The 26,727-nt window shown below is 38.0% G+C and overlaps 1 protein-coding gene and 1 pseudogene across 2 annotated transcripts in view; both read left to right on the top strand.

The window, feature by feature from the left end:
* LOC139187335 (zeta-crystallin pseudogene) lies at positions 1-25,042 on the top strand (annotated as a pseudogene).
* The window catches only part of RAB6A (RAB6A, member RAS oncogene family), a 95,712-nt gene that overhangs the window by 573 nt on the left and 68,412 nt on the right, over positions 1-26,727 (top strand). The gene's annotated exons all lie outside the window — the stretch shown is intronic.

The following is a 26,727-nucleotide window of genomic DNA, read 5'->3' as shown; positions in this document are numbered from 1 at the left end:
GCGCGGCTCCCCCAATCCTGGCGGCTGGCCGTGGCTTCTCCGCACCGCCCCCCAATGCGGCCCTTCAGTCCGTGAAGGCTCCCTGCGGGCCTCGCGTTCGCGCTCGGTTCTACCCCCCGCAGCCCCTGCTCGTATTCGGTTCTCCGACCCCTCTTCGCCACCCGTTCCTCTTCCCATGATCCGTCGCTCGGATTTTGACCCTTCAGTCCCCGACTCCACCGGCTCCGTTCCCCGCAGCCCGGCCCTCTCGGGTCGATCTGCCCTCCCCACTCCTCACCCCGCCCAGCCCCAGCCTCCTGTCCATCCCTTTCTTCCTCCGTTCTCCGTCGTCTCGCCTACCCCAGCTCCCTCCCTTGAGCCCCACCCTTGTTCCTTGCTCTTACCCAGTTGGTCTGCTCTGTGAGGCCCACCCGGGAAGCCCCACGGTGGGTAACCGGCCCTCTTCAGCCTAGCGCTATGAGGGTGGGATCTGGGCGTTGTTTTCCCCAGAGGTTTAGCCGCGAGAAGTGCGGGTCTTACCGAAGGTGGGAAGTAGGGAGGGGGGGGTCCTAGGAAATTATTGGATTGTTTTCACCTGGGTGGGGAATTGGCCGGGGTTTTGGAGGATATATATCTGAATTGGAGGGGACTTGAGGATGGAGTGGTTGGTGAGTGAGGGAGTGGCGGCGGCAGTGGCGATTTTTGCCCCTTGGGTTAGGCTGTGGCCCGTTGGAAAACCTCGTTTTCTTCTCTTGACGTTCATCCCTGACGATCCTTTCGGCAGTGTTCATGCCTTTCCAATCTCTGCCAGATGCTATGTCATGATCGTTTTACTTGGAATTTTTCACATCTCACCTCTCCTTTTTTTGCTTCAAGGCGAAGCAGTATCTGATTCTCCTCACGGTGGTGCAGACAGAAATTACTGGGGAGGTGTTAATTATTCCATTTCATTAGTATTTTCCAAATATATATCAATATTTAGGATTCCTTTGAGAGACGGGTTTAGAATAACGAACATCTTTGTTTTGTAGGATTTCATTTGGGCTTTGGGAGTAGAGAAGAGTAGAGAAGGAATCGATTCATCCACTTGTTATCTAAATTAGATTTGAATATGTAATATCATTTTGACTAAATGATTCTTGTATAGTTAATATTATTTAGTATCTGGTGAGTGAAATTGTTATGTCATTTACCTGGTCAAACTTGTGCTGTCATTGTACTTTGTATTAGATATAAGGTTCTAATTTTGTGATGACCGGCTCTAAAATTACTTCTTATGGTAATTCCAGTTTTATGCTATATTATGCAAACTTCAAACTCTGTAGTTTAGCGATTATCATGCTCTGTTGTTTTTCTCACATTTTTCTTGTCTTTAAAATCGAGTCATTGAGAGATTAGTTAGTTTCTCCCGAGTCATCAGACAATTGAGTTACCTGCTAGATATTTTAGGTTAGGCTATAGAAAACATTTCTTTTGATGGGAAAGAAGATAACTGATAGATAGCAAATAAATTCGGAGCTCTTATTACTACTTTGAACTATTTATACTAATTGGAATGGCATTGAAGTAGGTTAATAATAGTTGCAAAATTGCTTCCAGTTGGACTTGAGGAATCGTTTTTCTCCTTTCATAAATAATCTTTTCTCCCTGACCTCTTATCAAGTCTCCTCTTTGCGTATTTTTCCTGAAGTAAATATAAACTTGTTCCTTTAAGTAACTTAGTGAAACCTCTGAGATTGATCCCTGTCTATGTATTTTGACAGTTTCAAGACAGTACCATACATAAAATACAACTATTGGTCATTATTGATAAATAGGACACACATACACACACACACACAAAGTGCTTATGGTGCACTCTAGGGATTTTATTGCCTGCCTTACATTGTGATGCACAGCTATTTAGTTTGCATGAAAAATACATTAATCTCTGTCTTAAGAAGATTTTAGTGTGAGTAGAGACCATAATTTAAGAATCTGCGAGTTTCCTTTGGACTTCTTGAGTATTTATATTCTAATTCACATTGCAGAGTTTTATGGCTTCTCATTTAATTTCTTAAGTCTTAACTAACTCCCCTTCCTTCCACCGTCTTAAATTTTTTATAACTAGACTTGATTTTTTAGAACAGTTTTATATTTACAGAAAAATTAAGATCGTGCAGAGATCCCATCTAACCCCACCCGGTTTCGTCTATTATTAACATCTTATATCTCTATGGTGCATTTGTTACTGTTAATGAACCAATTTTGATGCATTATTAACTAAAATATATAGTTTATTCAGGTCTTCTTAATTTTTATCTGTCTTTAAACATTCAATTCAGGATGCCACATTACATTTGGTTGTCCTGTCTCCTTCGGCTCATCTTAGATTTTTTCTTTTAGCATTGTGTTTACATGCTTTTTAACTATGTAGAACTGTGAGATTAATTATCTTTTGAGACCACTGTATTGCTCAGTAATACCACCCATTGGCTTTGGAAAGGTTGATCTCTGTTTTCACAAGCAGTGTCTGTAGTTTTCTTATGCATTAGCAGAAGTCTAGAGTCCGTGTCATCTTGATTTAACTCATGAATTTTTTATTTTTAGGTTTTAGAATTCCACAATTCATCTTTCAAAGACTAATCTGTAGCAAAGCCTTGTCTCCTTAATAGCATTTACCATATTTCTAATTCTTACTTGTATTTATTTTCGTCTGTTTCCCACAACAGAATGCAAGTCCCATGAAGATTAAAAATTATTTTTTTTGTTCATTGTATCCCCAGTGCCTAGAAGAGTGCCAGGCTTATAGCAGGTACTCAGAATGAATGATGATTGAATCTGATAGTAACCAAAGCCAGAGTCATCTTTGTTTTGGTGAAGTCTACATTTTTTCCTTATGCAATTAATAGTAACAGTAACTCTTTTGGGAGGGGGAGGCTGCACTGCATGGTTTCTGGACCCAACCTGGGATTGAACCCAGGCCAGCCAGTGAAAGTGCGGAGTCCTAACCACTGGACTGCCAGTGAATTCCCAACAATAACATTTTGTACTTACATTATTTGATTGTATATAGGGATAGTCCATATGCTCAGGGGGCATGGATTCCAATAATTTACATACAGCCTTAATCATGGCGCATAAAAAAAGTGACCATAATTTTATACCTTTTTTTTTAGTTGAACAAAATTAGTTTTGTATTGTTAAAGTTATTTTAAATTATTTTCTTTTATTATAGTGCCTGCTGCTGCTGCTAAGTCGCTTCAGTCGTGTCCGACTCTGTGCGACCCCATAGACGGCAGCCCACCAGGCTCCCCCGTCCCTGGGATTCTCCAGGCAAGAACACTGGAGTGGGTTGCCATTTCCTTCTCCAATGCATGAAAGTGAAAAGTGAAAGTGAAGTCGCTCAGTCGTGTCCGACTCTTAGCGACCGTATGGACTGCATGCAGCCCACCAGGCTCCTCCATCCATGGGATTTTCCAGACAAGAGTACTGGAGTGGGGTGCCATTGCCTTCTCTGATTATAGTGCCTAAAATGTGTCAAATGATTATTAAAGACAGATTCATGGAACAGATTTGAAGTTAGGGCCCTCTCCAGTACTCTTGCCTGAAAAATCCCGTGGATGGAGAAGCCTGGTAGGCTGCAGTCCATGGGGTCGCAAAGAGTCGGACACGACTGAAGCGACTTAGCAGCAGCAGCCACAGCAGACTGTTTTATTTAGCTTTTCAAAAAATTAAGGATCTGTGCTCTATAGTGAAGATGAATTGTTTAGTATTACGAAGTCTCATGTTGAATTAATGACATCAGTCTTGGTAATCTTACTGTAGTAAACTTTTATGGTTTCTTTGTATTACAGTAGTATAGATGATTTAATAAAGAAATGTTGAAATACACATCTTAAATCTGTGTATTTAAATTTTATTTGAGGAACCTCTTTTGTTACTACTTTCAACCATTGTCTTGAAATGCAGAGGCACTTCTAAGAATGTCATGATAGTTTAGAGTAGAAAATAATACAAACAAATGTTATCAGTTACAAATTAGGAAGTGTAATCTCAAAAAGAAGCACATACCTGGCTTAGTAGTGCTTATTTTTTTACTTTTTATTACCTTTTTTACATTAGTTCTTTTGAATTGTAGTATGCAGTGTTGGAAAAAAAAATCTTAATATCAGAGATAAGAAATACTGAACAGTTTTGACTGGCTAGGTCAGTGCTCTTTGTTTCTTCTCAAAATCCTGTTACGGTTTCACAAATTGTTGAGGCTTCTAAAGAGCTTTTTATATTCCTGTTTACTGCATCAAAAGTTAATTGAGAAAAAAATAGTTAATTGAGAAAATTTTAAAATATTTATTTCATCTAAAAATAATAGTATTAAATGTTACATGTTGACATAATCATTTTAATGAAAGAGAACTATTTTCCAAACAAAAATTTAGTGAAAGAGTGGCATCGTTTTGCATATTTGCAAATCTCTGTAATGTCTGATATATTAAACGTCATCTGGTTCTAATAACTGCTTCTGCATTCAGTCTCTTATAACATCACACATCATATAGGCTCTGAGAAACTCCAGTATACACTCAAGAGAGAATGAAAGTGATAAAAAGCCAAATAACATCTTGATTTTATGAAAATGGTTTTGACCCTCAAGAGAGTAGTGGGCCCAGCCAAAGGGACCTAGAGATCTTGGGAGTTGGTGGACCATATTTTGAGAACTACTAGGTTCTAGATAATATTAAACCAGTTGTATCTTATAGCTTCATATTGTATTTAGAACGGAAGGAATTTTTTCCATATCTTGTTTTGAAATGGTAAAGCTAATCAGTAAAGCTAGTAATTATGAGCACAGTGTTTTATTTTAACTCTAATCACTGATGTTGGGCAAATTATTGACTTCTTTATAAAATAAAAATAATAGGACCTATCATACACAATTATTGTGGAGATTAAGTTAGTTAATAAAAGGTAAAGTATTTAGAAGAGTGCCTGGCACTGAAAACTGCTATGTGGTCAAATAGTTTAATATGAGCCTGCTCTTAAGAAATAAACATTTCATCATGGAAGAAATATATAATGGGATTCCCAGATGGCTCAGTGGTAGAGAATCCACCTGCCATGCAGGAGACACAGGAGATTCAGGTTTGATTCCCTAGGTCAGGAAGATCCCCTGGAGGAGGAAACAGCAACCAGCTCTAGTATTCTTGCTGGGAAAATCCCGTGGATAAAGAAGTGTGGTGGGCTACAGTTCTTGGGGTCGCAAAGAGTCAGACATAACTGAGTACACACACATGCACACACAGTATAGTGTGATGAGTGCAGTTACTTTGAAAGGTATAAGTAAAAGGTACAGAGAAGTGACAGAGGAGTATGGTGTTTCGGGAAAGGTACGTTGTAAATATGACTGTCACTGTTATTGTTTTCCCATCTATTTGCCATGAAGTGATGGGACCAGCAATAACCTCAGATATGCAGATGACACCACCCTTATGGCAGAAAGTGAAGAGGAACTAAAAAGCCTCTTGATGAAAGTGAAAGTGGAGAGTGAAAAAGTTGGCTTAAAGCTCAACATTCAGAAAACGAAGATCATGGCATCCGGTCCCATCACTTCATGGGAAATAGATGGGGAAACAGTGTCAGACTTTATTTTTCTGGGCTCCAAAATCACTACAGATGGTGACTGCAGCCATGAAATTAAAAGATGCTTACTCCTTGGAAGGAAAGTTATGACCAACCTAGATAGCATATTCAAAAGCAGAGACACTACTTTGCCAGCAAAGGTCCGTCTAGTCAAGGCTATGGTTTTTCCAGTGGTCATGTATGGATGTGAGAGTTGGACTGTGAAGAAAGCTGAGGGCTGAAGAATTGATGCTTTTGAACTGTGGTGTTGGAGAAGACTCTTGAGAATCCCTTGGACTGCAAGGAAATCCAACCAGTCCATGGGGTTGCAAAGAGTCAGACACAACTGAGTGACTGAACTAAACTGAACTGAATGATGGTAATGGTGAAGATGGAACTCTTGAGAGTCCCTGGGACTGCAAGGAGATCCAACCAGTCCGTTCTAAAGGAGATCGGTCCTGGGTATTCTTTGGAAGGACTGATGCTGAAGCTGAAACTCCAATACTTTGGCCAGCTTTTTCACTCTCCACTTACACTTTCATCAAGAGGCTCTTTAGTTCTTCACTTTCTGCCATAAGGGTGGTGTCATCTGCATATCTGAGGTTATTGATATTTCTCCCAGCAATCTTGATTCCAGCTTGTGCTTCATCCAGCCCAGCATTTCTCATGATGTACTCTGCATATAAGTTAAATAAGCAGGGTGACAGTATACAACTTTGACATACTCCTTTCCCAATTTGGCACCAGTCTGTTGTTCCATGTCCAGTTCTAATTGTTGCTTCTTGACCTGCATACAGATTCTTAGGAGTTCTCGCAGGAGAAGATGAGCACACGTCCTTCTACTCTGCCATCTTGGAGAAAATCCCAAAAAGGAACATGGGAGAAAGTTTTTTTAGACCTTGTGTATCTGAAAATGTGTTTGTACAGCCCTTACACTGAAGTTTGGTGGTGTTAGAATTTTAGGTTGGATGTGTTTTTTCTTCAGAAATTTGAAGACATTAATATATTGTCTTGTAGTGTCTAGTGTTGCCGTTATAACTCTTCGTCTTTTGATCGTTCATGATAATGTGTTTGTTTTCATTTTATGTGCTGAGTAATAGGTGTAAATCCTTTCAAATTGGAAACAAGTTTCGTTTCAGGAAAATTTCTTGACTTAACTAATGTGATATTCTGTTCTCCATTTTCACTCTGGAATTCTTATTAGACCTTGTGGATTGATCCTCTAATTGTATTTTATCTTGTCCCTTTTTCATTTGTTTCTGTTTTAATTCTCAAAAGATTTTCTCAACTTCTATTACATTTATTTGTGCTATCATTTTAATTTCAAAGAGCTCTTTGTTTTCTGATTGTTTCTGTCTGTAGAATCTTTTTTGAGTCTAGCATCTTCTCTTGTCACTAAAATTTTTTTTATTGAAGTGTAATTGATTTTCAACGTTTGTTAATTTCTGCTGTATCTCTTGTCATTTTGAGAACATTAAAAGGATTTGACTTTCTCATTACTCAGTTTTTTGTAAATTGCTTTTTACTTTTTATTCTAGTTTTTTAATTTCTTGTTTGATGTGGTCCTCAGAGAACTAGTATTCTTAACTGTCTGCCTTTTTTTAAGAGTTGAGCACAAAAATTTGCTTTTAAGCTCTTAGGTGGGTTTATTGGGCATCTCTGTAGGACAATTTGCCTGATTTCTTTTGGGGGAAAGTCTCTGATGTTAGCTCTTTTAAGTCTTTTTGCCAGTCACATTTCTTAAAGGAGAGTTGTCCAGTGTTCTGCTGGAGAGGATAAGTTTGGTTGCCAGCTTTCTTGGAGCTGAATGGAGATGTGTACTTTAAATTAGAAGGTGAGTTAAGTTGTTTATAATAGGGAAATAGAGAATGTGATTTAGATAGATTTTAGGCCACCTCTGGACTAAAGATATTTTGATCTATAGTTCCATTTCACAAAAAGACTGAGTTCGTTTAGTTTTAGATAAAGCATTCCTTTTGTACTTCCAAAATTCTTAAAACTTTCCTCTCTAGAATATTGTACATTTGTTTTCAAAGTTTTTACTGTAATATTCTGTCTTTTATGTAAACACAATCTAAATGGTTACTTTATTCTAAATCTGATAGTTCTTAAGGCTGCACAAAATCCATCTTAGATCTTTTAAATTTCTGTACTTGGTGTCTAGCATAATGTCCTTCATATAGGCAACCATAAGATATTGAATCTGGCCAGTCATTAGGAAACTGATCTTTAAGAAGATGACCTAAGCACCAGCATATTGACATTAAGTAAATAGAACAAAACTGGATGGCTATTGCAGTTATTAATTTGCAACCTCTTATGTTTGTTTTTCAAGTTGTTTAATATGGAATGTTTATTTCCTTTGGTCCATGAAATTTTTATAGTTAATGTGATGTGGGGGAAAAGTTGGAGGGCAAGAGTTAGGGATACTGAACTATGATCTTTGCTCTACCACCTTATATAGTATGTGCTCTTAGAGTTTATTTTAATCTCTATGTAAAATGAAAAGAATCTACCCATATAATGTGGGCTGCATAGGCTCCATGCAGGGATTTACTGTCAGCACCCTCTCGTATTCCTACCGATTTAATCCTCACAAAGCCTCCAGAAATTGAAAATAGTTCCTCTCCACAGAAAGACTGAGTATGTTTAATTTTAAATAGAGGATTCTTTTTGTACTTCCAAAATTCTTAAAAACTTTCCTCTCCAAAATATTGTACATTTGTTTTCAATATATTTACTGTAGTATTTAGTCTTTTATGTAAAAACAATCTAAGTGGTTATTTCAGTCTCAGTCTGATTGATATTCTTTCTCTATATGTTTGTTTATTTGACTGTGTTGGGTCTTAGTTGCATCATGCAGGGTCTTTTGTTGTGGCGCGTGGACTCTAGTTGTGACATGCAGGCTCCGTCGTTGCAGCATGCGGGCTCTCTAGTTGCAAGGCACGGCCTCCGGAGTGCTCGGGCTTAGTTGCTCTGCAGCATGTGGGATCTTAGTTCCCCCATGAGGGATTGAACTTGCCTCCTCTGCACTGCAAGGCAGATTCTTAACCACTATTTATTTTCATTTTACCATGAGGAAATTGAGGCACAGATAAGTTCAAATAACTTTTCTCAGTAGTGTTGAGTTGGCCAAAAAGTTGCTTTCATTTTTTTAAGTTAAAAAATAAAAGACACATTTTTCATTTTCACCAAGAACTTGATTGAACAGCCTATTCGCTGTTTTGTTCTACTACCTTCTACCATTTTTAAGGTAACTTCATAATTCCATCTTCCCAAAACTTTTTATTTTTTTGAGCAAAGAACTGTTCCAGGTGCCTTTTACAGTCTTCCAGGGAGTTGAGAGTTTTTCCATTAAGAGAACTTTATAAAGACTGAAATAAATGGACATCTGAAGGTACAGTGTCTGGTGAATATGGCAGATGAATCAGAACTTCCCAGCCAAGCTGTAGCATGTATCATCAGAGAAACATACAGTCTTGCATTATCCTGATGGAAGATTGTTTGTTTTCTGTTGACCAGTTCTGGATGCTTTTCCTTAAGTACTGCTTTCACTTAGTCTAATTGGGAGCAGTTCTTCTTGGAATTAATCATTTGGTTTTCCAGGAGTTCGTAATAGAGGACCCCCTTCTAATACCACCGTGTATACAACATCATCCGGAGAAGGCACTGGCGACCCACTCCGGTACTCTTGCCTGGAAAATCCCATAGACGGAGGAACCTAGCAGGCTGCAGTCCATGGGGTCGCTAAGAGTCCGACACGACTGAGCGACTTCACTTTCACTTTTCACTTTCATGCGTTGGAGAAGGAAATGGCAACCCACTCCAGTTTTCTTGCCTGGAGAATCCCAGGGACGGGAGCTTGGTGGGCTGCAGTCTATGGGGACACACAGAGTCGGACACGACTGAAGCGACTTAGCAGCAGCAGCAGCAGCATACAACATCATCATCTTTGAATGAAGACCAGCCTTTGGTGTGGTTGGTGGTGTTTCATTTTGCTTGTTCCATGATCTCTTCCATTCCACATGATTGCGCAGTATCTAGTTTTCATTGCCTGTCACAGTTTGTTTTAAAAACAGAACGTTTTCATAGAGATTTGCATGCAGAAATACAGTGAACTTATATGGAACCCAGACATCAAAGTGATTAACAAAACCAAGCTGATTTTCAGCCCGTGGTTTTCAGCGCTTGATTTAGATATTTTGAGTATATCAGCTATATTCCACATGGTATAATGTTGATTGTTCTCATTTAATGTCTTTGCTTTGATTGCTATCAACTTCGATTGGTCTACCCAACTGTGGAGCATCATCTATTGAGAAATCTCCAGCATGAAGCTTTGCAGACCACTTTTGACATGTTCCATCAGTCACAGCACCTTCTTCATATACTGTGCGTCTTTTTTGCATTTTAGTTGGTTTCTACCTTTATTGAAATAATAAAGCTTAATATGCCGAAAATGATCCTTTTTTCTTCCATCTTCAAAATGACTACACAAAAATTCATGAATTTTGATAATTTTTTAAAAAAAAATGTACACTGATATGACATCTGTCACAATACAATCTGATTTTGTTTTGAATGAAGTTAAAGATATCTGAGTGCTACTAGAGCCATCTTAATGGGGAAAAAAGAATGAACCTTTTACTTGGCTAACCCCAATATATACAAATGTATACAGTTTAGTAACTGGCCACACTTGGGTTTCCGCTCAGCAGTCTGGTTCTGGAGCTCTAGTACTGAAACACAAAATCTGTACTACCCTTCCTTGATAAATTTTGTGTAGGTGAAATTTGTGCAGAAAGTACAGGATACTTTGGTGTTCCTGAAACAATAAGAGTGAAAAAACTGTAATCATCTGTGGAAAGCTGAACTATATGAACTAAGTCTGTTACATAAATTTAAGTGTTTCTCAGGTATTTTGCTGTACTGGAATTTTGTAATTTACATGACAATTTTTAATACATGTCACTTAAACTGTTAAGTAGATAGTAAGATAAACAAATTAGTTTTAAAATTCAGTGGCTTTGATAAAATTTGCTTTGGTGATTGTTACTGGCTAATACTGAATTATCAAAATCACTTCAAAATGTTGCTTATACTCAAGGAACATTATAGGTTTATTTAATCATGGAATTAAAATGTGATATTCAAATGAGAATTGTTTAGTCACCTCAAGAAGCAAAAGTACAACTGAAAAAAGTCTTTGAATTTGTAATATCTTACAGAAAAGATAATGGCTTATTAATGTTCAGTTCTAAGATCTGAACAATAGGAGAAAGGCTTAAGCTAAAACATGTGAATTTAAGTCATATATATGGAAGAATTTCCTGACTGAAAACATTGTAGAAGCATTAAGAGTGGGTTATGAAATCACCTGAAGATACTTCCTTTTTTGAACAGAGAAATGATTTCTTGGGAGAGTTAGGCGTGCTCAGACAGAACCAGAAGTATAACTACAATGCTTAACATTCTATTTTGTGTTCTGCAGAACCATATTTGTTGATAATTAAATGTTCTTATTTGTTAGTTTTAGTTGGTCTTACCTCAATATAAGCTTCATTTAATCAGACCTTCTGGTGATGGTCTGGATAAATTTATTTGTATAATATAGAATAAATTACATGACATGGGTTGGGAGTGGGATAGAAAAAAAGGTATTAGAGTATAATGCTATATGAAGTTTTGTATGTATGGTTGCACAGGAGTGTTAGGTACAAATGCTAAAAATACTGTTGAACAAAAAATGAATAGCCACAGTGTTCAGTATGAGATTGGTTAGTGTTTGAAATGATCATTTAAATTGCTTTTATATGGGAGGATATAATGAATGTTGTGTAGTCACTAAGTTGTGTTCGACTCTGTTTCCACCGCATGGACTGTAGCCCTCCAGGCTCCTCTGTCCATGGGATTTCCCAGGCAAGACTACTGGAGCAGTCGCCATTTCCTTCTCCAGAGGATCTTCCTGACCCAGGGATCAAACCCACATCTCCTGCATTGCAGGTGGTATCTTTACTGCTGAGCCACCAGGGAAGGCATGTAATAAATGTACCAGTAGGGATTTTGAAAACTGTTTTGGAGAAGTAAGCTTAGCCGAAGAGCTCTGAATGAATACAGAAGAAACGCAAATACCGAAGAAATGCTGTTTTAAAATTAGATATGTTTAATATTTATGTGAAAAGGAGCTATTCTAATTTCTGGAAATCTTGTGATCATTAGTGGGTAGGAATAATTCAAAGAGGACTAAAATATGTCTTTAGACAATGTAAAAGAGCCACCTAAGTAGACTATACTCTTGCGCTGAAATATTGGGGTATGAGGAAGATATAACAACTTCAGGGCTTGACCAGATCCTGATCTACTATTTGGAGATTCTGTCTTTAAAACAAAACAAAAACTAGTTGAACTAAAATACTAAAGAATTTATCCTCCACACCTAAATAATATATACCTATATTGTAAGGTATGTTTATTGGCAGTTTTAAATCCCATGAGAGCAAAGCCTTTAGTTTTCTTATTTCTTGTAACTTAAAAAGTATGCTGGAAATGTGTTTTAATAGAGTTGTAAGGAGGGTATTTTTGAGCTTTGCTTTTTTCTTTGGGTTTTTAGTTTTGATTACTTTATTGTATTATCAGAAGTATTTTTCCAAATCAAAATTATTTGGTTAAATTCTGCCATGGACAGAAAAGTTAAGGTGTACATCAAAGAGACTATACTCACAGTTTAAAGAAAAACTTTAAAAGTCAGTGACAGAGACACTGTGATAGTCTTAAACTGTTGCTTCATTCTCCTTCAAAACATGTGTCCTTTATTCTCCATAAAGAAAAACCAAACGTGTAATTTTTTCTTCTAAATAGACCAACTTATGCTTGCTTGCGTTTTTCACTTTTTTTTTTTTTTTTTTGCGTTTTTCACTCTTAATGACAACTTTTTCATAGAAAATGTTAGCTTTAATGTAGATAGATGTATCAGTCTATAAAAATCTGAGTTTTGTGTCCCATTTTAAGTAGTTTTTCCATAGTGTGAGTAATGGAGATAGCTTCCCGTATAATACTTTAGAAATTTTGCTTTGCTTTTTGTGTTTTGTTTTGCCTTTCACATTTAGGTTTATAATCCACCTGAAATTGTATTTATGTGTACTATCACATAGATGTCAGGTTTAATTTTTTTCAATATGGATGTGTAATTATCCCAACATCATATATTTTAAAACATTTCTTTTCCTCAGTGCTCTGCCATGTCAATTTTTTAATGAATGAATGTCTGTAAATTCATTTTACAAACAGTCTGTTTCTGGAATTTCTGTTCTGATCATTGCTTTGTCTACTATTGCAATAATACAAAACCTACTCATAACTTAATATAAAAATTATTGATTTACCAGAGAGCAAATCCTCCCACCTTATTCTTTTTATTTAAGAGTGGCTTGGCAATTCTGGACTTCTGCGACCATGGGAAAAATTTTTTAAGTAGAGCTTCAATGTTTTAGTAAGATTTAAGATTTTCTTTTCTTATTTTTTCTTATTTTTCTAGGACTGTGTACATTTCATCTAATGTTTCAAACTTATTAGCACAAGTTATTCATGTTCTAATGTCTGCGGGATCTGTCTGTAGTCATGCTTCATTAGTTTCTAATACTCATTATCTGTACCTTTCATTCCTTGGTAAGATTTACTAAAGGTTTATAAGTTTAATTCTGGAGAAGGAAATGGCAACTCACTCCAGAATTCTTGCCTGGAAAAAATCCCATGGACAGAGGAGCCCAGCGGGCTACAGTTCATGGGGTCACAGGGTTGGATGCAACTGAGCACATATAAATTTAATGTGTTTTTTTTCCCCCAGAAAACTATTGACCAGCCTTGCTGATTCTCAGTCATGTGTTTTCTGTCTTATTTCTGCTTTTTATTTCCTTTCTTATGGTTTCTTTGGTTTATTTGCTGATGTTTTCCATCTTCCTAAGAGAGAAATATATAGCTCTGGGTTTTTTTGTTGTCATTGTTTTCCTAATATATGCTGCATATAAGTGTGTGTGTATAATTGTATAAAATTCGCTTTAGGTACTATTGTACTGTTTTGGAGATTTGTTATGCAGCATTTTTGTTATTCAGTACAAAATGCTTTCTAATTTCTGATTTCTCTTTTGACTTATTGGTTATTTAGAAGTTATTATTTTCAAACACTTGGGGAATTATTTTTTATAATTTTCTTTATATTTTTGATATCTAATTGTACTGTGGTCAGAGAATGTATTTTCAGTGTTTTTAATTTTCTTGAGACTTTATTTATGGTCCATATGTTATGTCAGTTTTAATAAGTATTCCCTGTGTGTTTGAAGAGAATGTGTATATATTAGGTGCAGAATTCAATATATGATCACTGGATCAGTTTTGTTAATCAAGTGGTTCAAATATTCTGTGTCTTTATTCAGTTTTTGTCCTGTTATTGAGAGAGGTATGTTAAAATTTCTCATGATTGTGTCTCTGTATGTTTATCCTTGTAGTTTTTCCATTTTTAACTTGTGTTTTTGAGCCTTTGATATTAGGTGTGCACAAATTTGGAATTGTTGTTATAGTCTTGGTGACTTGAACCTTTTATCATCATCAGGTGTTCCACTATTTCTAGTAATGCTTTTTGCCCTTAAGTTTACTTTGATGTTATCCACCTGCCAATGCAGGAGATGTGGGTTCGATCCCTGTGTTGGGAATATCCCCTGGAGGAGGAAATTGCAACCCACTCCAGTATTCTTGCTGGGACATCCCATGGACATAGGAGCCTAGTGGGGTACAGTCCATGGTGTTGCAAAAGTCAGACATGACTGAGTGAATGAGCACGTACTAATATACTTACTCTGATGTTAGTATAGGTTTGATTGGAGGATAATTACTTTACACTATTGTGATGCTTTTTGCCATACATCAACATGAATCAGCCATGGGCGTACCCATGTTCCCTCCCTCTTAAGGGCTTCCCCAGCTGGCACTAGTGGTGAAGAACCTGCCTGCCAGTATAGGCGATGCAAAAGATGAGGGTTCAATCCCTGCATTGGGAAGATTTCTGGAGACAGCATGACAACCCACTCCACTATTCTTGACTAGAGAATTCCGTGGAAGAGGAGCCTGGTGATCTACGTCCATAGAGTTGCTAAGAGTTGAACACAATTGAAGTGGCTTAGCACACGCACTCCCTCTTAAATCTCTCTCCCACCTCCCTCCCCATTCCACCCCACTGGGTTGTCACAGAACACTGGCTTTGGGTTCCCTGCATCATACAGCAAATTCCCACTGGCTATTTTACATATGGTAATATATATGTGTCACAAGCTGTAATCAAAGATTGCCTGGAGAAATATTAGCAACTTCAGATATGCAGATGATACCACCCTTATGGCAGAAAGTGAAGAGGAACTAAAGAGCCTCTTGATGGTGAAAGAGGAGAGTGAAAAAGCTGGCTTAAAACTCAGCATTCAAAAACTAAGATCATGGCATCTGGTTCCATCACTTCATGGCAAACAGAAGGAGAAAAAGTGGAAACTGAGGCAGATTTTATTTTCTTGGGCTCCAAAATCACTACGGACCGTGTCTGCAGCCATGAAATGAAAAGGTGCTTGCTCCTTGGAAGGAAAGCTTGACAAAGCTAGACAGCCTATTCAAAAGCAGAGACACCACTTTGCCGACAGAGGTCCGTGTAGTCAAAGCTATGGTTTCTCCAGTGGTCATTTGTGGATGTGAGAGTTGGACCATCAAGAAGGCTGAGTGTGGAATTGATGCTTTCTAACCATGGTGCTGGAGAAGACTCTTGAGTCCCTTGGACAGCAAGGAACTCAAACTAGTCAGTCCTAAAGTAAATCAACCCTGATTCATTGGAAGGACTGATGCTGAAACTGAAACTCCAATACTTTGGCCACCTGATGCGAAGAGTCAACTCATTGGGAAAGACCCTGATGCTGGGAAAAATTGAGAGTAGGAGGAGAAGGGGGCAGCTGAGGATGAGATGGTTGGATAGCGTCACTGATTCAATGGACAGGAGTTTGAGCCAACTCCAGGAGATAGTGAAGAACAAGGAAGCCTGACACGCTACAGTCCATGGGATCACAAAGAGTCGGACCGGGACATGACCTAGCAATTGAACAACAACAATGTATATGTTTCAATACTACTCAAGTCATCCTGCCCTCTGCCTCCCCCATTCTTACAAAAGTCTGTTCTTCATATCTGCATCTCCTTTGTGTGCTAAGTTGCTTGTCATGTGCTACTCTTTGCTACCCTATGGACTATAGCCCACAAGGCCCCTCTGTCCATGGGATTCTCCAGGCAGGAATACTGGAGTGGTTGCCATTTCCTACTCCAGGGGATCTTCACCAACCAGGATTGAACCTGCCTCATATTTCCTGCATTGGCAGGTGGGTTCTTTACCAGCAGCATCACCTGGGAAGCTGCCCTGCAAATAGGATCATCAGTTCCACCTTTCTAGATTCCATGTATATATGTTAATATATGATGCTTGTTTCTTTCTGACTTACTCATTCTGTGTAATAGGCTCTAGGTTCATCTACTTTATTAAAACAGACTCAAATGCATTCCTTTTTATAGCTGACTAATAGTCCTTTGTATATGTACCACAACTTCTTTATCCATTCATCTGCCAGTGGACATCTAGGTTGCTTCTGTGTCCTAGCTATGGTAAATAGTGCTGCAGTGAACATTGGGGTACATGTGTCTTTTCAGTTATGGTTTCCTGAGGGTATATACCCAGCAGTGCAATTGCTGGGTCATATGGTAGTTTTTTTTTTCCCCTAGTTTTTTAAAGAATCTCCATACTGTTCTCTATAATGCCTGTTGCATTCCCACCAACAGTGCAGGAAGGTTCCCTTTTCTCCACACCCTGTCTAGCATTTACCGTTTGTAGACTTTTTGATGATGCCCATTCTGACTGATGTGAGATGATGCCTCATTGTAGCTTTGATTTGCATTTTCCTAATATTGAGCATCTTTTCATTGTCTATTAGCCATCCATATGTGGATGCAGAGTCTTAACTGTGGGACTGTCAGGAATGTCCCTTTGTCTTTTTACATTCATCATTTTTGTATTCTTATGTTTCAGATGTGTCTTAGTAGTCATCTAGTTAGGTTTTGTGTTTGTCCAGTCTGGTAATTGTTTTTAAAATTGGAACAGTACATTTACATTTTTAAAAAATATTTATGTATTTTTGGCTGTGCTAGGTCTTCATTGCTGCATGGGCTTTTCTGTAGTTGATGCAAGCGGGGATTAATCTCTAGTTGCAGGGTGGGGGTTTCTCATTGCAGTGGTTTCTCTTGTTGCAGAGCACAGGCTACAAGGAGCTTGGGCTTCAGTGTTTGTGGCACATGGGATCAGTAGTTGAGGTTCCTGACCTCTAGAGCACAGACCCAATAGTTGTGGTACATGGGCTTAGTTGCTCTGCAGCATGTGGGATCTTCCCTGGATCAGGGATCGAACCTGTGTCTCCTGCACTGGCAGGCAGATTCTTTACCATTGAGCCACCAGGGAAATCTAGTACATTTACATTTAATATAATTATATATTTGGATTAAAAATAAATCTACCATCATTTTAATGTGCTTTTTTTTGTCCCGAGTATTTCTTTTTTCTCTTGTGTTATTTGGATTTGTAGTCTTTAAAAAAATTATTCCATATTCTTTACTAGTTGGGGTGTTATACGTTTTTTTTTTTTTTTTCTTGCTATTAAGTGATTACCCTAGAAGTTGTGGCACACAGCCATGACTTACAAGTCTACAGGTAAGTGATTCCTTTACCCTTCTGGACAATTCAAGGACCTTGGCACTCTAACTCTACTTACCATTCTTCCTTCTGACTTGACTTACAATGTGTACTTTAAGTGTGTGTGTGTATAAAACCCCATGTTACCATTTCAGGCAACGATTAGATTTTTATTTTACAAGGAAACCTTTTTATTGAAGTGCAGCATGTAGAAAAGCATATAAATCCTAAGTGTCAGCTTGAATGAGGAAATTTGCTAGTCATATTGACCTGAATATTCCCATCCTTATGAAAGCTATTTCTTACATTGATTAGTAAATTTGGCCTTCTGGTTCTAAAACCTGTTTATTGAGTTTTATGATGTGTGTCCCTGTGAGCTATATCTATTTTTAACTTGCCAAAAATGCAGACTCTTGACAACCTTAGTGAATGCTGCCTACTTGGTGGTTTCTTTCATTATTTCATTTCGTGCAGGCAGGTACCAAAACTATGAGTGTAGCTGTGATCAAGATAGACAAGGTCCCTATTCTGCAGCTTATCATTTATAAATTGGGAAAGGTAAAATGGTAAACAATGCATAAATAAGGTAATTTGAGATGTTTCTTATATTGCCATTTTTTCTAGTTTTCTCCCACTATAAAAAGTGGATCTTGCTTTTCCTTCCCTTGTGTGTGGGTGCGTAGTCACTCAGTTGTGTCCCGACTGTTTGTGACCTCCAGGCTCCTCTGTCCATGGGTATTCTCCAGGCAAGAATACTGGAGTGGGTTGCCATGCCCTCCTCCCAGGGGATCTTCACAACTCAGGGATCGAACCCAGGTCTCCCGCGTTGCAGGTGGATTCTTTACAGTCTGAGTCACCAGGGAAGCCCTTCCTTACCTTCAGTGAAGTTGCTCAGTCGTGTCCGACTGTTTGCAACTCCATGGACTGTATACTACCAGGCTCCTCCATCCATGGGATTTTCCAGGCAAAAATACTGGAGTGGGTTGTCATTTCCTTCTCCAGGGGATCTTCCCGACCCAGGGATTGAACCCAGGTCTCCCGCATTGTAGGCAGACGCTTTACCGTCTGAACTACCTTAAATTTCTACAATTAGACTTTAAAAGTTCTTGAGTAAAGCTAATGTAAAACTTACGCTAGAATTTTGAACTTTGCACTCAACTGTTCTTTGAGGATGCAGATTTTTTTCTAGCTCATCTTTTTAAAATAATTTTTTTATTGACGTATAATTGATTTGTGTTAGTTTCTGGTGTACAGCAAAGTGAATCAGTTTTAGATATATATGTATATGTAAGTGTGTATGTATGCATATATTCTTTTTCATATTCTTTTCCACTATAGTTTATTATAGGATATTGAATATAGTTCCCTGTGCTATAAATAGAACCTCTTTATTTTCTATATAGTAGTTTGTATCTGCTAATCTCAGACTCCTAATTTATCCCTCCCCCACCTTCTTTTCCCTTTGATAACCATGTTTGTTTTCTAAGTCTGTAAGTCTCTGTTTTGTAAATAGGTTCATTTGTATCATATTTTAGATTCTATGTATAGGTGATAATCATTTGGTATTTGTCTTCCTCTTTGTGACTTATTTCACTTAGAATGATAATCTCTAGGTCCTTCCATGTTGCTACAAATGGCATTTTTCATTCTTTTTGATGACTGAGTAGTATTTCATTGTATATATACACCGCATCTTCTTTATCTATTCCTCTGTTGGTGGACATTTAGCTTGCTTCCATGTCTTGACTATTGTAAATAGTCTGGTATGAACATTGGGATGCATGTATCTTTTAAAATTAATTCAGCTCATTTTATCCTTAAGATACATTCATAGATGGATGTTGACTCTGTTGTGAGAATAAGTTAAAAGCCTTGCTGCCATCTAAAATACTTCTTGAAATACAATCTTAGGCTGAAAGTAATTTTTTTTTTTTCCACTGCACCACGCAACTTGCACAGTCTCAGTTTCGTGACCAGGGATTGAACCTGGACCACAGCAGTGAAAGCCCAAAATCCTAGCCATTTGGCCACCAGGGAATTCAGCTGAGAGTAATGTTGAGAGGTAATTTAGTTTTTCTCTCCTCCAGGCAGAACTGTATCTGATACTGAATTCATAAGTTCATAATGTTACCAGAAAGAAAAGTTCCACAAAATTAGGTTACGTGAGCAAAATCTCAGAGGCTCAAAGGAACATGTTATGCAAGAAGAATAACTAATAGCCTTCCATCACTGTCAGATGTTTTTTATGTTTGGCAGGGGTAGGAGATGACAGTAGTTTGAGTGCCTGCTAAGGATCTTTAGCTTATGAATACTGGGGAGCATTAGAATGTTTATAAATTGATGAATGATACCTCTGGCAGTGGGCCTCCAAGGTGGCGCAGTGGTAAAGAATCCACTTGCAGTGCAGGAGACGTGGGTTTGATCCCTGGGTCAGGAAGATCCCCTGGAGGGGGAAAAGCAAACTTATTCCAGTATTCTTGCATGGAAAGTCCCATGGACACAGGAGCCTGGTGGGCTACAGTCCATGGGGTCGCAGAGAGTCGGACATGATTGAGTGACTGAGCACAACATAACAACAAACTCTGGCAGCGTAGAGAATGGACACTTACTTTGCACAGTGCTTTCTTGTTGACTCTTGTATGGGTGCATATTTGTGTCTCAGTGCATCGTAAACTTCTCATGTCTTCAAGGCCTTACTGTTATTTGGTTTTCAATCTCATTCTCCAGCCTCCTTGTTTCCTAGCAGTTGGTAGTTTTGGAATGAAGTGAGAAATAGTAGCCATCCAAGAATTAATATATTTGTTTATGTTTTATTCATCAGTGAGTCTTTACCTGTATGTGAATATCTTTTCTGTCTTCTTGTGTAATTAACTATTTTTTGTTTTTACTTAGGATATCTCCATTTCATCAGCCTGGAAATTCATATTATAGATATAATGCCTTTAACATAAATATTATTGTAAAGAAATAAAAAATCTTTATTAAAAACAACTTTTGAGCCATATTGTGAAATTACTTATTTTAGCAATTTATATGACTGAATTCATTCTCCCTGTTTTTTTAATGTGATTGTACAAGTGTAGTTGTAGTTTTCTTCTTTTAAAAACTTTAGGAGAAACAATATCTTTATTCAGTTTTGGTCCTTAGAGAAAGGTTACTAGCTTTATTGAACTTCAGTGTTTTTGATTAGGTTTGCTACGTGGGTGTAGTGTTAGCTTGGTTTAATTGATTTTCTGTTTTGCTGTAAAATTGCATCACCTAGGTGAGACATCCTGGGTATAATATTGCAATGAGTTTTGCTTTCAGCTGAGCTTTTTTGCTGTGGTCCCTAGGTACCTTTTTCAGGTGTCTTTGTTACCATGATGGACTACAGATAGTGTTGTGGTTTGTTGTATTTTTATGCTTAACTCTGTTACTAAAATCATAGCATCTGATTTAAACTTGTATTATCATAGCACATTAATCTTTTATAGTGGTTTATTTTTGTGGGGAAAAGTTAGAAAATCTACATACCTTGTCTCTTTCAGTGTTACTTGGCCAATGTAGCTGACAAGGTTCGAAGCAGTTGATAAATGTTCATTTATATATGTTGTAGAATAACTGAGACTTATCTTTTTATGCAAACATTAGTCTTATATTCTTTGAATCCTAAGTATTCTCGAAGAATATATTATGTAAGGAATTACTTTATAGAAGTTAATTTACAGAAGTTCTCTCTTAAATTAGTATCCTTTGGTTTTCTGGAGGCCCAATAATTAGTTCTCTAATCTTTAGTAATCTTTAGCACTGATAACTAATCAGTGCCTTTTTTTAGTTATCTTTAGTATTCCAATATTAAAATTATTATACATAGCAAAATTTACCATTTTAACTTATTTCTATTTATACAAGCTGTCCTTTACTGTTACTATCCCCCAGAGGTTGCTCAGATTCATGTCCATTGAGTTGGTGCTACTATATAACGATCTCATCCTCTGCCACCCCCTTCTCTTTTTGCCTTCAATCTTGCCCAGTATCAGGATCTTTTCCAGCCTGTCAGCTCTTCGGATCAGATGGCCAAAATATTGGAACTTTAACTTCTGCAACAGTCTTTCCAAGGAGTATTCAGGACTGATTTTCTTTAGGATTGACTGATTGGATCTCCTTGCAATCCAAGGGACTCTCACTTCTCCAACCCCACAGTTCAAAAGTGTCAATTCTTTGGTGCTCAGACTTCTTTGTGGTCCAACTCTCACATCCAGTATATTCACCTTGTTGTACAGTAATCACTATCATAGATTTTTAAGCACAGCTTTATTGAGATAAAACTGTATGCCACACAGCCCTGCTTTCCCGTGGAATCTGAAGGAACTCTCAGATTTTCCCCCTCTAAAACTGATACCTAGGTTAGGTCATCATGGTGACTGGAGAGAGGTTGATGAGAGCTGTTAGTTTTTAAATTTGGTGGATCAAAAGTGCTATAACTCCAGTCAGATTCAGCAAGATCATTCTGCAAGACCATCAGGTTCTAATCAAAGTCCAAGCATGTGATGTAAACCTGGTGAACACATTTACTTTGGTGCTTAAAGTAGAAAACCACTTCTATCTTATACTCCTGGTTTAGTTTTAGTTGGGATAATAGACGCTGTTGGAGGACATGTATTTGCTTTCAAGAAACCTGACAAGAGTTCTCACTACCAGCACATTTCAGGGGGCTACACAAAGTATGGTCTGGCAGGCAGTCAAATTTGTTTACACACTGCCAGAAAAACTGGACTTTAAACAAGGAGCTCCTGTATTTTACTGCTTACTGAGCTCTGCTCCACAGTACCCATGTGAAAGCTGGAGGAAGTATTCAGGTTATGGGGCTGGTGGAGGAGTTGGGTAGGCAGTGTGCCACATTGCTAGAGCTTATGGCTTAGAGGTTTTGTGCACAGCTGATTCTGAAGAAGGACAAAACATTGTTTAGCAAAATGGACGCCATGAAGTATTTAATCACAAAAAATCTAAGTTGATAAAATTAGGAAATCTGTTTGTGAAAAGAAGTTGATGTGATTATTGAAATGTTAGCTAATGTAAATCTTAGCAATGATTTGAATCTTTTGTCACACGGAAGACAAGTAATAGTTGTTGGCAGCAGAGGTCCTTTGAAATAAATCCATGGGACATCATGGCAAAGGAATCTAGCATAATAGGATTTGCTCTGTATTCATCTACCAAGGAGGAATTTCAGCATTTTGCAGCAGTCCTTCAAGCCAAAATGGAAATTGATTAGTTAAGATCAGTAATGGGTCCTCAGTATCCATTGGAAAAAGTGGCCTAGCCTCATGGAGATGATATTCATAGCAGTGGGACTAGTGGAAAAATAATTCTCTTAAAATGATTGATCCTTTCATAGATTTCCTATGTAATTAGAGGTTTCTTACTTCAGTTTTATGTACGCTACATTTTCTTTAATTATCATTCATTTGACTCAGTGAGTTTTCTAATGTTAAAAAGATTTATCTTTAGAGATCATAGGCATTGGAGTGCAGTTTATTTAATACTGGCAGCATTCTTTATGCTTTCTGTCTCTCATCAAAGTACCATCATAGTAGGAAATTCTTGATACTTGATCAGTAATTCCATAATTTCGACTAAAACATCAAAAGAGGACTGCTTGATTTCCAAGCCTACTTCTTCAGATAAAGGTTCTTTAGCCTCTGCGTGCATGCATGTTCAGTCACTCAGTTGTGTCTGACTCTTTGTGACCCCATGAACTGCAGCCCACCAGGTTCCTCTGTCCATGGAATTTTTCAGGCAGGAATACTGGAGTGAGTTGCTGTTCCCTCCTCCAGGGAATCTTCCCAACCCAGGGGATAGAATCCCTGTCTCCTGCATTGGCAGGCAGATTCTTTATCACTGAGTCACCTGGGAAGCCCTTAGTCTCTGATTAATTTTTTGGACTAAACAAGACCCCCTTTTGAAACTAATCTCATCTAGATTTATAAGTCTGTCAGAAGGGCAAGATAAACAGTATCCAGATAAATTTGTTAATTTTCCAATATTTCCCAATACATTGTGACATTCACTAGTTTAATGGTTGATTACCAATGATCCATATATTCTGTGAGGACAGCAGCCTTATCCTTTGGTATAATATGATACTAGGTATGTAGTTTCCAAATAGATAATTATTCATTGATTCAATTTCAAGGTAGAGTTAGAATTATCTTTTTATGTGATTGGGATTAAATATTTTTACTTCATTAATGAATTCGGCACATTGAGAATGATCTGCTTTTGTTTTTATAACATGGTAGCTGTAATAAATTCTAGAGGAAATTAAAAAAAATTTTTTTAATCATATACCATATAGTTCACTCATTTAAAGTGTACAATTCCATAGTTTTTAGTGTATTCGAAAGTTTTGCAACCATCACCAATATCACTAATGAACATAGATGCAAAACTTCAACAAAATCCAGCAATACATTGAAAGGATCATACATTGTGATCAAGTGGGATTTCTCTCAGGGATGCAGGGACTTTTCAGTATCAGCAAATCAACCAGTGTAATATACCACATCAACAAATTGAAGAAAAAACCATATGGTCATCTCAGTAGTTACAGAAAAAGCTTTTGACAAATTCAACACCCATTTATGATAACAACTCTACAGGGTGGGGTATAGAGGGAACATATCTCATATAATAAAGGCCATATATGACAAACGCACAGCTAACATCATAGTCAACAGTGAAAAGCTGAAAAACGTTTCCTCTAAGATCAGAAACAAGACAAGGATGTCCACTCTTGTCTCTTCTATTCAACATAGGTTTGGAAGTCCTAGCTTCGGCAATCAGAGAAGGAAAAGAAAGGGAATCCAATTTGGAAAAGAAGTGAAACTGTCACTGTTCGCAGATGAAACACTATACACAGAAGATCCTAAAGATGCTACCAGAAAACTGCAAGAGCTCATCATTGAATTTGGTGAAGTTGTAGGATACCAAATAAACACACAGAAATCTGTTGCATTTTTTTAAACTAATTTATTTTCAGCTGTGCTGGGTCTTTGTTGCTGCGTGTGGGACAGATTTCTCTAGTTTTGATGGAGCAGGGGTTACTCTCTAGTTGTGCTTGGGCTTCTCATTGCGATGGCTTCTCATTGCAGAGCACTGGCTCTAGGACACATGGGCTTCAGCAGTTGTAGCACATGGGCTTAGTTGCTCTGCAGCATGTGGAATCTTCCCAGACCAGGGCACCCCTGTCTCCTACATTGGCTACCGGGGAAGACCTCCGTTAGATTTCTATACACTAACAATAAAAGATCAGAAGGAGAAATTGAAGAAACAATCTGTACTGCTACATGTTAAAAAAAAAAGAAAAGACATTCTTTAATACCATAAGCAAAAATAAAGTGGAGTAAAGGCCTAAGTGTAAAACCAGATACTATAAAACCCTTAGAGGAAAATATATGCAGAACACTCCTTGACTTAAATTGCAGAAATATCTTTTTCAGTTTGTCTCCTAGAGTAATGGAAATAAAAATAAACAAAAAGGATCTAATTAAACTCAAAAACTTTTGCACAGAAAAATAGAACATAAACAAAACGAAAAGACAACCCACAGAATGGAAGAAGATATTTGCAAATGATGTGACTGACAAGGAATTAGTCTCCATAATGATACAAGTGAACTTAATCAAAACAGAAAGAGACTCACAGACTTGAGAAGGAACTTAAGGTTACGGGGTTGGGGGGGCGGTGAAGGGGGGAGGAGGGAAGGGTGGGTGAGTGGATAAATTGGAAGTTTAGAATGGACATGTACATACTACTATATTTAAAATAGATAACCAACCTCAGATATGCAGATGTTATCACCCTAATGGCAGAAAGTGAAGAGGAACTAAAGAATCTCTAAAGGAACTAAAGAACTAAAGGACCTCTTGATGAAGGTAAAAGAGGAGAGTAAAAAAGCTGACTTAAAACTCAACATCCAAAAAACTAAGATCATGGCATCTGGTCCTGTCATTTCATGGCAAATAGATGGGAAAGATAGAGACAGTGGCAGATTTTATTTTCTTGGGCTCCAAAATCACTGAGGATGATGACTATGGCCATCAAATTAAAAGACACTTGTTCCTTGGAAGGAAAGCTATGACAAAGCTAGACAGTGTTTTACAAAACAGAGACATCACTTTGCTGACAAAGGTCCATACAGTCAAAACTATGGCTTTTCCAGTAGTTATGTACTGATGTGAGAGTCAGACCATGAAGAAGACTGAACACCGAAGAATTGATGCTTTCGAACTGTGGTGCTGGAGAAGACTCTTGACAGTCCCTTGGACTGCAAGGAGATCAAACCAGTCAATCCTAAAGGAAATCAACCCTGGAAATTCATTGGAGGGACTGATGCTGAAGCTCCAATACTTTGGCCATCTGATGCAAAGAGCCAACACATTGGAAAGGACCCTGATGCTGGGAATGATTGAAGGCAGGAGGAGAGGATGAGATGGTTGGATGGCATCACTGACTCAATGGACATGAGTTTGAGCCAACGCTGGGAGATAGCTAAGAACAGAGAAGCCTGGTGTGCTGAAGTTCATGGGGTCAAAAAAATTGGACACGACTTACTGACTGAACAACCACCACCATAACAAAGATGTACTATGTATAGCACAAGGAACTCTGCTCAATAGTCTGTAATAACCTAAATGGGAAAAGAATTTGAAAAAGAATAGGTACAAGTATATGTATAACTGAATCACTCTGCTGTACACCTGAAACTAACTCAACAGTGTCAATCAACTATCAGATCAGATCAGATCAGTTGCTTAGTCGTGTCCGACTCTTTGAGACCCCATGAATCGCAGCATGCCAGGCCTCCCTGTCCATCACCAACTCCTGGAGTTCACTGAGACTCATTTCCATCGAGTCAGTGATGCCATCCAGCCATCTCATCCTCTGTCGTCCCCTTCTCCTCCTGCCCCCAATCCCTTCCAGCATCAGAGTCTTTTCCAATGAGTCAGCTCTTCGCATGAGGTGGCCAAAGTACTGGAGTTTCAGCTTTAGCATCATTCCTTCCAAAGAAATCCCAGGGCTAATCTCCTTCAGAATGGACTGGTTGGATCTCCTCGCAGTCCAAGGGACTCTCAAGAGTCTTCTCCAACACCACAGTTCAAAAGCATCAATTCTTCGGCGCTCAGCCTTCTTCACAGTCCAACTCTCACATCCATACATGACCACAGGAAAAACCATAGCCTTGACTAGATGAACCTTTGTTGGCAAAGGAATGTCTCTGCTTTTGAATATGCTATCTAGGTTGGTCATAACTTTCCTTCCAAGGAGTAAGCGTCTTTTAATTTCATGGCTGTAGTCCAATATAAATTAAAAGGAAAACATGATAATAAATTCTACTGGAAATAAATTCT

Source organism: Bos indicus, chromosome 15 (assembly GCF_029378745.1).
Source record: "Bos indicus isolate NIAB-ARS_2022 breed Sahiwal x Tharparkar chromosome 15, NIAB-ARS_B.indTharparkar_mat_pri_1.0, whole genome shotgun sequence".
In the NCBI taxonomy this organism is placed as follows: Eukaryota; Metazoa; Chordata; class Mammalia; order Artiodactyla; family Bovidae; genus Bos; species Bos indicus.
Note: the sequence above shows the minus strand (reverse complement) of the source record. Positions and strands in the feature narration are given on the sequence as shown.